Source organism: Thalassophryne amazonica, chromosome 8 (genome assembly GCF_902500255.1).
Source record: "Thalassophryne amazonica chromosome 8, fThaAma1.1, whole genome shotgun sequence".
NCBI classification, from domain to species: Eukaryota; Metazoa; Chordata; class Actinopteri; order Batrachoidiformes; family Batrachoididae; genus Thalassophryne; species Thalassophryne amazonica.
Genome location: NC_047110.1, coordinates 46,302,054 through 46,313,095, shown reverse-complemented (window position 1 = coordinate 46,313,095; position 11,042 = coordinate 46,302,054). Strand labels below are relative to the sequence as shown.

Sequence of the window (11,042 nt, the reverse complement as noted above, 5' to 3'; positions counted from 1 at the left end):
GTTTGTATTTCTGAATGATTGATGTAAATAAAGGCTAAGAAATAGTCACTGATTTGGAAATGTTCATGTTTTCATCCCGACGTTTCTCTGAAAATGCTGCAGACCTTAATTTAGGAAATTCTGTATGATCTGACTAGTCGACTAATCGCAAAAATAATCGTTGACTAGTCAACTATTAAAATAGTCATTTGTGGCAGCCCTATTTTCGAAAAAGGGGGTATTTTTTCGTCAGACCCCAGTAAAAAATAAAATTATAAAAAAATATCATGCAAAAAAGCCCTTGATAGGGGGTGATTGTCTGAAGGTTTTCCCTAGATAGGGGGTATATTTTCAACATGGGGAACAAGCATAGGTACCCCCTTGAATTGGGGAGTGGGGAGGCCGGGATTTTTGTACTCAGGTTTGAACTTTGAGAGTGTTTACACATGAGAGAAAAGTGAGAAAATGTTCATGCCTGATTGAGAAAAGTGTATAAAGTGTGTAGTGAGGGGTTTTACAGCTTTAAAACGTCTATAATAATTGTAAAAAATAATGCTGGCCACTTCGCGGATTTCGCCTATCGCGGGCTATTTTTAGAATGTAACTCCCGCAATAAACAAGGGACCACTGTATATCCCATAGAGAAAACCATTCCCACATCTGTACAAATCGACAACAGTGTGTGTGTGAGAGTGTGTGCTGTGGACCGTTGGTTGAATGTAGCTAAGCGTAGCAGGCGACCTGAGTATAAAAAGTGGGACCGGGATGTTATGTGTGTGTGAGGGTTTAAAATAATACAAGAAATACACAGCAAAAAGTAATGAAATGGACAAAAGCAATGATGTAACTAACGATAGAAAAGGAAGTAAAAAACAATGAAATAAATACAACAATAGAATCATATAAAATGTGCATGTGTATGTGAAAAGGTACTCTCTGTACAATATGTGTCTTTGCGTTAATAATAAAATTGTATCAAGAAATTTCACAGTGCTCCTAAATTTTTATTTGTGCTCCTAAATTTTTTCATTTAGGAGCACCTGTGCTCCTAGTGAAAAAGCTAAGCGTACAGCCCTGGCCCTGACTATAAGCTTTAGCAAAAAGGAAAGTTTTAAGCCTAATCTTAAAAGTAGAGAGGGTGTCTGTCTCCCTGATCCGAATTGGGAGCTGGTTCCACAGGAGAGGAGCCTGAAAGCTGAAGGCTCTGCCTCCCATTCTACTCTTAAAAACCCTAGGAACTATAAGTAAGCCTGCAGTCTGAGAGCAAAGCGCTCTATTGGGGTGATATGGTACTAAGAGGTCCCTAAGATAAGATGGGACCTGATTATTCAAAACCTTATAAGTAAGAAGAAGAATTTTGAATTCTATTCTAGAATTAACAGGAAGCCAATGAAGAGAGGCCAATATGGGTGAGATATGCTCTCTACTTCTAGTCCCCGTCAGTACTCTAGCTGCAGCATTTTGAATTAACTGAAGGCTTTTCAGGGAACTTTTAGGACAACCTGATAATAATGAATTACAATAGTCCAGCCTAGAGAAAATAAATGCATGAATTAGTTTTTCAGCATCACTCTGAGACAAGACCTTTCTAATTTTAGAGATATTGCGCAAATGTAAAAAACCAGTCCTACATATTTGCTTAATATGCGCATTGAAGGACATATCCTGATCAAAAATGACTCCAAGATTTCTCACAGTATTACTAGAGGTCAGGGTAATGCCATCCAGAGTAAGGATCTGGTTAGACACCATGTTTCTAAGATTTGTGGGGCCAAGTACAATAACTTCAGTTTTATCTGAATTTAAAAGCAGGAAATTAGAAGTCATCCATGTCTTTATGTCTGTAAGACATTCCTGCAGTTTAACTAATTGGTGTGTGTCCTCTGGCTTCATGGATAGATAAAGCTGGGTATCATCTGCGTAACAATGAAAATTTAAGCAATGCTTTCTAATAATACTGCCTAAGGGAAGCATGTATAAAGTGAATAAAATTGGTCCTAGCACAGAACCTTGTGGAACTCCATAATTAACCTTAGACTCCCCATTTACATGAACAAATTGTAATCTATTAGATAAATATGATTCAAACCATCACAGCGCAGTGCCTTTAATACCTATGACATGCTCTAATCTCTGTAATAAAATTTTATGGTCAACAGTATCAAAAGCAGCACTAAGGTCTAACAGGACAAGCACAGAGATGAGTCCACCTTCACTAATGCTGTTTCTGTACTATGATGAATTCTGAAACCTGACTGAAACTCTTCAAATAGACCATTCCTCTGCAGATGATCAGTTAGCTGTTTTACAACTACCCTTTCAAGAATTTTTGAGAGAAAAGGAAGGTTGGAGATTGGCCTATAATTAGCTAAGATAGCTGGGTCAAGTGATGGCTTTTTAAGTAATGGTTTAATTACTGCCACCTTAAAAGCCTGTGGTACATAGCCAACTAATAAAGATAGATTGATCATATTTAAGATCGAAGCATTAATTAATGGTAGGGCTTCCTTGAGCAGCCTGGTAGGAATGGGGTCTAATAGACATGTTGATGGTTTGGAGGAAGTAACTAATGAAAATAACTCAGAACAATCAGAGAGAAAGAGTCTAACCAAATACCAGCATTACTGAAAGCAGCCAAAGATAATGATATGTCTTTGGGATGGTTATGAGTAATTTTTTCTCTAATAGTTAAAATTTTAATAGCAAAGAAAGTCATGAAGTCATTACTAGTTAAAGTTAAAGGAATACTCGGCTCAATAGAGCTCTGACTCTTTGTCAGCCTGGCTACAGTGCTGAAAAGAAACCTGGGGTTGTTCTTATTTTCTTCAATTAGTGATGAGTAGTAAGATGTCCTAGCTTTACGGAGGGCTTTTTTATAGATCAACGCCATTTCCTCTCCAACTTACGGGTTATCTGCTTTAAGCTGCGAGTTTGTGAGTTATACCACGGAGTCAGGCACTTCTGATTTAAGGCTCTCTTTTTCAGAGGAGCTACAGCATCCAAAGTTGTGCTCAATGAGGATGTAAAACTATTGACGAGATAATCTATCTCACTCACAGAGTTTAGGTAGCTACTCTGCACTGTGTTGGTATATGGCATTGGAGAACATAACAAAGAAGGAATCATATCCTTAAACCTAGCTACAGCACTTTCCGAAAGACTTCTACTGTAATGAAACTTATTCCCCACTGCTGGGTAGTCCATTAAAGTAAATGAAAATGTTATTAAGAAATGATCAGACAAAAGGGGGTTTTCAGGGAACACTGTTAAGTCTTCAATTTCCATACCATAAGTCAAAACAAGATCTAAAGTATTATTAAAGTGGTGGGTGGACTCATTTACATTTTGAGCGAAGCCAGTTGAGTCTAATAATAGATTAAATGCAGTGTTGAGGCTGTCATTCTCAGCATCTATGTGGATGTTAAATTCGCCCACTATAATTATCTCATCTGAGCGAAGCACTAAGTCAGACAAAAGGTCTGAAAATTCACAGAGAAACTCACAGTAATGACCAGGTGGACGATAGATAACAACAAATAAAACTGGTTTTTGGGACTTCCAATTTGGATGGACAAGACTAAGAGTCAAGCTTTCAAATGAATTAAAGCTCTGTCTGGGTTTTTGATGAATTAATAAGCTGGAGTGGAAGATTGCTGCTAATCCTCCGCCTCGGCCCGTGCTACGAGCATTCTGACAGTTAGTGTGACTCGGGGGTGTTGACTCATTTAAACTAACATATTCATCCTGCTGTAACCAGGTTTCTGTAAGGCAGAATAAATCAATATGTTGATCAATTATTATATCATTTACTAACAGGGACTTAGAAGAGAGAGACCTAATGTTTAATAGACCACATTTAACTGTTTTAGTCTGTGGTGCAGTTGAAGGTGCTATATTATTTTTCTTTTGAATTTTTATGCTTAAATAGATTTTTGCTGGTTATTGGTGGTCTGGGAGCAGGCACCGTCTCTACGGGGATGGGGTAATGAGGGGATGGCAGGGGGAGAGAAGCTGCAGAGAGGTGTGTAAGACTACAATTCTGCTTCCTGGTCCCAACCCTGGATAGTCACGGTTTGGAGAGTTTAATAAAATTGGCCAGATTTCTAGAAATGAGAGCTGCTCCATCCAAAGTGGGATGGATGCCGTCTCTACTAACAAGACCAGGTTTTCCCCAGAAGCTTTGCCAATTATCTATGAAGCCCACCTCATTTTTTGGACACCACTCAGACAGCCAGCAATTCAAGGACAACATGCGGCTAAACATGTCACTCCCGGTCCGATTTGGGAGGGGCCCAGAGAAAACTACAGTATATGACAACAAACACTTTGAATCTTGAATCTTGAATAACCTTGCGCTCTGTCTTTGGGTGTATTTTACTTCTATGAGCTCATCAAAGTTGAAAGCAGCTTGTGTCAAATTGGAGAAAAAAAACTTAATAATAATAATAATCTGCCAATATATTGAGGAAGACATATAATGCATCAGTTATTGAAAACTCTTGTATTACTTTTGGCAAGGAGGTTTAATTTTGTAGCGTATGTTTTTTTAGGTGATGTAGTTACATTTTCATTTTCGCATAGTCCTGCTAAAAGACAAATACTCAAAAACAGCACTGAAAGTATCATATACTGTACACAAACACGATGACATGGTTTCAGCTTTATGGAAGCGTAAGGCCAGTTGTCTTTAAATTCAATACAACTTATGTTTGACTTCATCACGTCTTCTGTGTGACTTCAGTGTGAATTCATACCAATCAGTCACAAATACTTTGCTGATCAATATATGCTTTTGATCATCCATCTATGCTTCTTAGTTATTGAGACATAAAATTAGTTTTTCAGACTGTTTTCCTTGACCTTTGATGAAATGACTCCAAAATCTAATCACATAAACGATGCCAAGCTATCGCAGCTTCAGTGACATGCAGGATAATTATTACTAGGTCCTGATGCCATGTTGAGAGATTGCAAAATAATGGATTTTCAGCTCATCTCTTTGTGCATAAATATGCACAGTTTCTCTCTTGGGGAGAGGCTGCACCCCCACATAATCAGAAATTTTTAAAATAATTTTAATTAATTTTAATATCTCAACGATCCATGGATAACCTACTTTTTAGTTCTGTTTTTGTTTTTTTGTTTTGCTTTGTTTTTAAATAGCCATTGCAAAAACAAAACAAAAACAAAAACCCTCACCTTGCTGCAAGGTTCACTCTCCAACAGGTTAGAGTTCCTTAATCCTTTAATGAGCCAGTAATCCTTGATTCAGCAGCACATTGGGTCTGGTGTACTCCACTTTAAAGGGGAGGAAAGATACCATTCTAATTGGTTGATGTAATATTCGGACTAGAAAATGACCAAGACTAATGTACACCGTAAACACCACCCTTTATTTTCTCACAGAATTGGCTTTGCACCAGTGTGCTGGGACACAAGTCTGTGTTTTCAGTAGTTTCCAATTATGAGAATGAAATGCATGTTTTGAATGAGAACTTTGGGCTATTTGCTTCACCACTGTTCTCTGGGTAGTGTCTCAGTGTGCTTATCTGTGTTTGTCTCAAGGTGTCTGTTTTTGAATGACATTTGTTACATTTGCCCCACACACACACACACACACACACACACACACACACACACACACACACACACACACACACACACACACACACACACACACACACACACACACACACACACACTCATTCCATCCAATCCTGGCTGCAGTAATGTCATAGGAGCTTCTGTGGGGTCACACAGAGGGGACGCTCCAAATGTAAAACACTCACTCATGTTAATCAGAGAACCACAGTTATGTAAATAACTCAGAGGTTTTTAGGTGATTACTGGGTGTGGAGGGAAAACAGCTGCTTTTTTCCCCCAAAAGATTATTCATTTATTTAGTTATTTACTTATTTTGTTGGACCAGACAAAATACACAGCCGCTCTGCTGCTCCACACAATTTGTGCCGCGTCCACTTTCCCCCACACCATAAGCTATCTGCTCCAGCATCGCTGCTGACATTTGGAGAAATAGGATGGTGTCGGGGCGGGAGTCGCCTGCTTGATCTACGGCTGATAACACGACAAAGTGACAAAGCTTTGAGTTGTGGTTTTCACTCTGTCCTCTACTCTCACTTTCTCATCCTCTTGGTTGCTTTTACTTTTGCCCGTTAACCTTTAGTGGAATGGTGCAGGTGTGGATTGTGTGCTCCCGCTGTATAGAAAAGATGAGTGACTCGGTGTCGGTCAGGGGGTCGGTTGGCGCGTTGGGGGAGGGGTGGAGCCGGGGTGTCAGGGTGACACACAGCCCCCGCTGGGTAAGGAAACCATGCTGGGTGTCACTCCTCAGGTGAGAAGATGACAGCGCTGTGATGAGGAGGGTAACGCACGCTCACTGCCTCCTGCTCCGCGGCGGCCTTGAGCAGGAATGTGATAAGAACCTTCACGAATGCAGTTACGGCACCGGCATCAGGTACCACGCAGCCATCGCTCGAGGCTCCAGTCGGCAAACCTGTTCAAACATGTGGCTTCAGGCATGTCACTTTTTATTAGCCAGAACATGATGATGGAAAACAACCTTTTTTTTGTCTGTGGGGGTGACTGCTTCTGCTCAGTGCAGCCAGAAGAGCCGCAGCCTTATTGCTTCTGCTGCTGACACACTGACACAGTTCCAAAGGCCTCGCTTTTAATGACCTGCATTTAAATGAGAGCTTTTTACGAACATCGATACAGGGTGAGCTCCGGATGCCGCCTCACTGTAAATGTAATTTATTCCCATTGCAAAATCTATTTCAAATCTCAGCTGCGTTTGGGTATGTAAGTGCTGGTTAATTAATTTCCAGACCATCTAAGAGATGTTGCCTTGTATATGGAGACGTGCTACACGCTGAAGAGAATGGAAAGTGTCATTTAGGAAACGGGCTTCAGCTTCACTGTATCTTGCCAGAGAAACAATTTTTTAGACATAGTTGTGAAACACCAACGTGCACCACTTCACAATAGGATGGAGGTGCAATCTTGGTGAGGTTGGAAAGGCAACCGAGTTTTTCCCCCTGCAGCACTGCAGTCAACCAGCACCTCCCACACACTCCAGACCCGCTCACAGTCAGGCTTCCCTCTTCACACACTTAACACTCGCAGGCAGCCTGAATCACCCAAGTCGGGGGTCCACCTGTCTTATCCAGCTCCTTGGTCTGCAGAGAGTTATCTGAAAACGTGAGCACCGGAAGTCTTTAAAAGTTACACTTGACTTGTTCTGAGGTTCAATAACCTGATTATGATGATTGAGATTTTCTGATGGAAGTTATAAAGCACAACCTGATCATAGTGTGTGGTCCAGAGAAACAACCAGCATCTGCTTGGCCAAAATCAGAAATATATTTACACATTTTATAAGATATTTTTATTCTTTTAAGTATTTTTGTGAGTTTTACTGCTAAAATTTATCATATACATATTTGATTAACATATTTCATAATATTACTTTTACAAATGAGTTTGAAATTATATGAAAATAAAAAAACATTTGTATTATATATGTCATTTGAATGGACTCAGGCATAATTACACATTTTTAAAAAGTTTGAATTTTCAGTCTTCAGAGTTAAGCCACCTTGACACTTGCGTGAATTTTGGCTCTGCACTGCCGCGGAAATCATCGCGCCAGTGTGTCATTGAGATGGTACGCTTGAAAGCCTGAAGTCTAGTTTGCGCACTTTTCACGTCATGTTTACGCATAAATTATGCACATTTCACGCAATGTGTGACCGAAAATTGTGCGCATCTGCACGCTATCATATGACTAATTTACGCCCCATTCAAGTATTGTTGCCGTATTATTTGCGTACAGTGTCCGACACAGTATGCACGACGTGCATTGTTCCCACAAAGGCATGCATTGCCACAACCACTTTGCACATGCCATGAGCAGTGTGAAGTAGTCGTGGTATTATTTGGTCTGGCTTTGTCCCGCTTGACACCATGTTATATAAAATACCAGGCATCACATTGTTCCATTTATTCCTCGATTTGTTGTCGACCCTACAAGATGTTGAATGCCAGACAAGAAGCTCTAAAAACAAGAAAAGGCCTCTATATTATCTCACAGCTGCATCACTATGTATTGAAGAGCAGGAGACAATGCAGAAAGAGCAGATTAAGAAGAAGGCATAACCCCAACTAGAAAAAGGAAAGCAAGGACAATGCGGGTGAGGGAATAGTTGACTAGAAGACAACACTTTGGACATTATGACCAGTAATTGACAGAACTTCACACGGAAGATCCAAGAGGCTACAGAAATTACCTGAGAATTACCTGCACGTATTGATACACAGTGGCACACAGTGTTTGTGAATAGGTTGCACAATGTTCACGACTACTTCACGCAAGTGGCGTGAAATTTATGCGTGCCAGAAAATTTGAACATTTCAAAATTTTCTTTGGCACAGTGCAGGGATAAAACTCAATGCAAGTCAAGGTGGCTTACCCCTGCCTCACTCAGCCATTCTGACCCCAAATGAAGTCATTTCAATGAAGCATTCCTCACATGGCACAGAAGATGACTACTTACTCAAACATGATCCAACTGCTGCTGTTTTTTTTTTAGCAAAGAAGGGATTTTATCTCGCATCATCTCTATGCTGAATCTGTCACATGGATCAGTGATGCTGTGACTTTCACAGTAAAAGTCTTTGACATGGCACTGGCCTTGATTTTATGTTAAAATGCTTTTATTGTGACCTTTTAAAGATATGTTATCTGAGGTTATCATTTAGCTTTGCCATCAATAGCATCAGAGAGTGAGATTTACCAGAACTGCTTTGTTTGCAGGCATCAAACATGGAGTTGTGAGAACATGATTGAGAACATGTTCTCACACTCACTCTTAGAGTTTGTGTTGTTGTTGTTGTTGTGCCCAAAGGTTAGTTTTGGTTCATTCTCACATCATAGTTGTCACCATTAAGTCACTGGCATTTGGTATGACACAAGGGGAGGCGGGGCTTGTCTGCTTTTGTGGGACCCTATGCAACTTGTGTAGTGTCTGACAAGGTCCTGTTTTCACATGTATGCCAAAAGTGTCCATTCAGGACACACAGGAACTTCAGGACCTCCACAAAAAATTCTGTAATTGTTAACAGAGTAAATAAAGGAATAAAGGGACCTGCAATGGCCACTAATAGTTTTCCCCCAAAGTGTTAGATTTTGCTGAAATAAGGAAGTAATTGAAATGCATTGTAGGAATTTTTCTCCTCCACACTGGACCAATGGGACAATGTCCCATCTGCCCAAATACACCTTCTGTAGGCATCGTGGTCTGAACATCTTCTGCACTGGAAAAGCACTCAGGGGGCTTTCTTGCATACGTTTTAATAAAACAATATTGTAAATTAAGAAAAAATAACTTATCTATTGGCTTTACAAACAACACAACAAACTGTATTTTAGTCTTGTCCAGACTGATTGGATTTATCAGTCTGGACAATCATTTTTATTGATTCTGACTGAATTTTTTGTATGACAGAAATAAAAGTCGGGGCAGCACGGTGACTTGGTGGTTAGCAGTGTTGCCTCACAGCAAGAATGTCATGGGTTCGATTCCCACCTGTGGCCTTTCTGTGTGGAGTTTGCATGTTCTCCCTGTGTTTGCGAGTGCTCCGGCTTCCTCCCACATCCAAAAGACATGCACATCAGGTGGATTGGAAACTTTCAATTGTCTGTAGTTGTGCGTGCGGGTGTGAATAAGTTTGTTTGTCTATATGTAGCCTTACGACAACCTGGCGTCCTGTCTAGGGTGTACCCCGCCTCACGCTCTATGACTGCTGGGATAGGCCCCAGTCCCCCACAACCCTCAATTGGAGTAAGCGGTTGAAGATGAGCAAGTGAGGAAAAAAAGGTCAAGAAAAATGAATAAGAGAGAGAGCGATAGACTTGATTATGTTAATGGCATGCCAAGTGCTCGTCCATTGGTGTCATAGGCAAGTCTGAATGTCAATGTCTGTGTCAGTTTTCTCATCATCACTTGTCAGATGGGAAGTAGGAGTGGCTGCTGTGAACTCGCAAACAGGCTGAATACATGCTGAGCGTCCTGAATCAGTGCATGACTGATCAGCAAAAGAACACAACAGTGAAGTCTTAAAACTCCAAATTATCCTTAATTTAATTATTTTTCCACAAGTCACATGCAGCATTTTTTTCTGAATTAATTTGATTTTGGTTTGACAGTTTCAATATAATAGTAATTTTATTTTATAACCAATGTTGATTCTCAGTTTTTGTATCATGAAAAAAAGTTGAGTTCCAACAAATGCTTTGATTATCAATTATTGCATCACTAATTTTGCCCTCAATTTGTCAGGGCTGCACCTTGTCACCAATCCTGTTTGTGACATTCATGAACAGGATATCGAAGCTCTCAATCTACTAGTCAATCTTTGTTCCTACTCTCACCTATGCTCATGAGGAGTGGGTCATGGCTGAAAGAACTAGATCGCGGGCACATGCAGCCGGGGTTCCTCAGGAGGATAGTTGGTGTCTCCCTTAGAGATAAGGTGAGCAGCTCAGTCATTTGTGAGGAGCTTGGAGTAGAACCACTGCTCCTTTGCATTGAAAGGAGCAAGCTAAGATTGTTTGGACATCTGGTAAGGGCCCTCCTGGGTGCCTCCAGGGAGGTCTTCCAGGCACGTTCAGCCGGGAGGAGACCCCGGGGAAGACCCAGGACTAGGTGGAGTGATTATATCGCTACACTGGCCTGGGAACCTCGGGATCTCCCAGTAGAGGTGGTAAATGTGGCCTAGGAAAAGGAGGTTTGGGGTCCTCTACTGGAGCTGTTGCCCCCGTGACCCAATCCCACATAAGCAGTTGAAGATGTATACATCTGTGTATGTTTCATTTGTAGAACATTGAAAATGGTCAAAGTAAATAACATGAAATTTAAAAAATGTAATGTTCAAATGTCTTGGCCTTTTTCAACTTACAGTCTAAAAACATTTTTTAGTACGATTTTATTAACCAATCAACATTATGGTGTGATACAAATCTTATGAAATATTTTGTATTTTTA

General features: G+C 40.4%; 1 protein-coding gene across 3 annotated transcripts in view; it reads left to right on the top strand.

Moving 5' to 3' along the window:
- The window catches only part of LOC117515519 (PDZ domain-containing RING finger protein 4-like), a 640,352-nt gene that overhangs the window by 387,762 nt on the left and 241,548 nt on the right, over positions 1-11,042 (top strand). The gene's annotated exons all lie outside the window — the stretch shown is intronic.